The 3,434-nt window shown below is 41.0% G+C and overlaps 1 pseudogene; it reads left to right on the top strand.

The window, feature by feature from the left end:
- Positions 1-1,716: 1,716 nt before the first annotated feature.
- On the top strand, positions 1,717-2,874 carry LOC116895873 (annotated as a pseudogene).
- The last annotated feature ends 560 nt before the right edge of the window (positions 2,875-3,434 follow it).

Below are 3,434 nucleotides of genomic sequence, written 5' to 3' on the forward strand. Positions count from 1 at the left end.
CCTATGAGGTTTGGAGCCCAGGGTCAGTCCATGTATAGTCTTTAACCCCCTACCTAGCTAAATACTCCTCTTAGGGTATTCTACACACACCTTTAAAATCTATCCTTCTCTACTATCAGACCCAATCAGGGAAGCAACGCGGGCCATTTACCTGAAACGCATGGCTTGTCGGTCCCCAACCATCTGTACGTGGATTCTGTTAAATCCTCTCCTCCTGTCTCCTCAAGCTCAGGAATCCTAAAAGTCCCACTTCTGTCTGTCTACCTAGCCATTCAGTTGGCATCTTTCTTTTTACCAATCTGAGCTAACTGGGGTCCAGGGTCCTTTAGTGTCTTAAGTGCAGGACCTCTTTTTTAAATTTGGGAACCAAAATTAACATTCTCTTTAAAAAGCATCATTAGCAAATCCACTTCATACAAACCATCAGTACATTAGAAAGGGGGTATAAGGGTGAAGAACTCTTAGAGCCCGGTACTTACCAGGAAGGAGGGCAACATTTGGACTATATACATAAATAAAATAAATGAAAGTGTAAAAGGAATGGATTTGTAGGTCACAGCCTTGAGTGTAGGAAGGAAAATATTTTTCCAACATTTATATTGTATTCTTACAACAACTATGAAAATAGAAGCTAAGTTTAACAGATAAAATCAGTGCTTTTAAATATAGCCTTCCACTCATTTGGCTATTGCTAGCTCACTACACTATATTTCTAAGAAATAATTCTGAGTTGAATAAATTTGAATGAAGTAATTTGGTGAAATGTTATTCGTGTATGTTTTCAAGGAGAAGCAAGGATTAAAGGCTACCTATTGGTAATGAAATAATGAATTATTAAAATTTATACTAAACATATTAATTATTCAAAAACGCATATATGCTCTTAGGGAACATCTATTGTAATGAACCATTTGGAAAAATAAACATAGTTGGACCAGACAGACTGGTAAATCACATTGCATAACTGTACTCCAAAGAGATGAATCAAACCCACATCAAGGGAAAAAAGACTCTGGAATGGCAGACTGCCACAGCTGATTTCTATTGTTTCTCAGCTATTATTGTCATTTTGAAGCCAAGACTAATAATATTTGAATGAGCTGAGTTTTTCTCAGAAAATTTCTATAATAGAAAAATTTTACAACTTCAACAAGCTGAAGGAGATAAAAAAAATCAAGATAAATTTAGGTGTCAGACATTCAAGAGTATGAATAAAACAGAATATGCTTACAGGAAAGAGCAACTAGGGCCTGCAAGGTCACCTTGACCATCTTCTTGCAGCTAACCCTTTACTTGTCAGAAATACATAGCTTTTTCTTGACCCCCTAAAGCAGAATCTGTCAGAATAAATTCATTGTTAATTATGTGTGCAAAGACAATTCATAAAAGTACCCTGAAAATATACACATCCATCTACAAGTCTTTTAGCATGGATTTAAGACAACTAGAATCAGATAAGTAAAGATTCCAGGAAAGATAGAGCTGAAAATTAATTGAACGTTGGTGACAAATAGTAATGATGTCATATCATTATCACTGCATTCAGCAATGGGTATTACAGGATCCCAGAAAAGGAGAGACCTTATTTCCCTAAGCATGTTGACTGTAGAATTTGTATAAAGTCTTAGTCAGGAGTTACTTGAGAATGAACAATCTGCCAGTTCTGATCCAACTTTGAGTAGGACTGTGTTTCCATTTTGTGGTCTTGTGACTTCAATGTTATCAGGAGCATGGCACCCAATGAAGCCTCACCAAACCCACATAACTCACAATTTGCTGCTCAACTTTGTCGAAAAATGGAAATATATTGTCCTCACAAAGCCAATGCTGAGGAGATGACCAAGAACCACAGTGATGACTACATTAAATTCTTGTGTTCTATTCATCCAGATAATATGTCTGAATACAGCAAGCAGATGCAGAGATTCAATATGGGTGAGGACTGTCCCGTATTTGATGGCTTGTTTGAGTTATGTCAGTTGCCCACGAGTGGCTCTCTTGCAAGTGTTACAAAACTCAAAAAGCAGCAGACAGACATCATTGTGAACTGGGCTGGGGGCCTGCACCTTGCAAAGAATTTTGAAGCATCTGGCTTCTGTTCTGTCAATGATATTGTCTTGGCCATCCTGGAACTTCTAAAGTATCACCAGAGGGTGCTGTATATTGACATTGATATGGACCATGGCAATGGCATGAAAGAGGCCTTCTATACTACAGACCAGGTCATGACTGTGTCCTTTCTCGCCATCACTGGTACCTCCATGAACTGGGAACTACCGGGATGCTGGGGCTGCAAAAGGAAAGTACTACCCACTGGGATGACATTGATGATGAGTCCCTATTGTCAAATAATGGAGATGTTTCCTACTGCAGTGATCAAAGTGCAGCTCAGACTCCTGTCAGGGATCAGGGTTTCAATCTGTCCATCAAAAGGACACGCCAAGTGTGTGAAGGCTGTGAAGAGCTTTAACTTGCCAATGCTAATGTTGGGAGGAGGTGGCTACCAACCGTCATGTCACTCAGTGCTGGTCAGCTGGACCCTGGACACAGAGATCCCTAATGAGATAGCATACAATGCTTCTGTCAATCTTTGGACCAGATTTCAAGCTTCACATCAGCCTTCAATCGACTAAACAGAATACTAATGAATACCTGGAATAAATCAAGCAGCGGCTCTTTGAGAACTTGAGAATGCTGCCCCCATGCCCTGGGGGTCTTAAATGCAGGCCATCCCAGGATGCCATCCCAGAAAGAGCAGTGGTGAGGATGAGGAAGGCCCTGACAAATGCATCTCCATCTGCTCCACTGACAAAGCGCATTGCCTGTGAGGAGGAATTCTCTGATTCTGATGAGGAGGGGGAGAAAGAGGCATAAAGAACTCTTCTAATTTCAAAAGCCAAAAGAGTCAAAACAGAGGATGAGAAGAAAAAAAAGACCCCAAGAGAAAAAAAAGTCACAGAAGAAGAAAAACCAAGCAGGAGAAGCCAGAAGCCAAAGGGGTCATAGAAAGGGTCAAGTTGGTTTGAGCAAGGTCCGACCCCATCTTCTCCCCACGTCCCTCACTTTCCCTCAATTTCTCAGATTTTATATTTTCCTTATATAAATTATATTAAATATAATATCCCTACGGACTATATAGGAACCAAGGACCAGCGCACAGGGCTGCGGTGCTGGAAGAACTCTTCCCAGAGCTGACTTGTCCGTCCTGCCCTGGGTCTGAGTTTTGAACCACGTAGGGTCCGAGTGGAAAGAAAACAACCGGAAGACAAAACAACTGAACTGCCACGTGCCCGCTTAGGAGCTCTGCTGAGATTCCCTCGTTAAGTTTTTTAGAAGGGGTGATTGTGTCTTCTGGGGCCTTTTCTCAGGCTTGGGTAATATCAACCATTTTAAGAATAGTTCTGTTTCTACCTTCCCACCCACCCCGGGCAAGC

This window comes from Rattus rattus, chromosome 3 (genome assembly GCF_011064425.1).
Source record: "Rattus rattus isolate New Zealand chromosome 3, Rrattus_CSIRO_v1, whole genome shotgun sequence".
Lineage (NCBI taxonomy): Eukaryota > Metazoa > Chordata > Mammalia > Rodentia > Muridae > Rattus > Rattus rattus.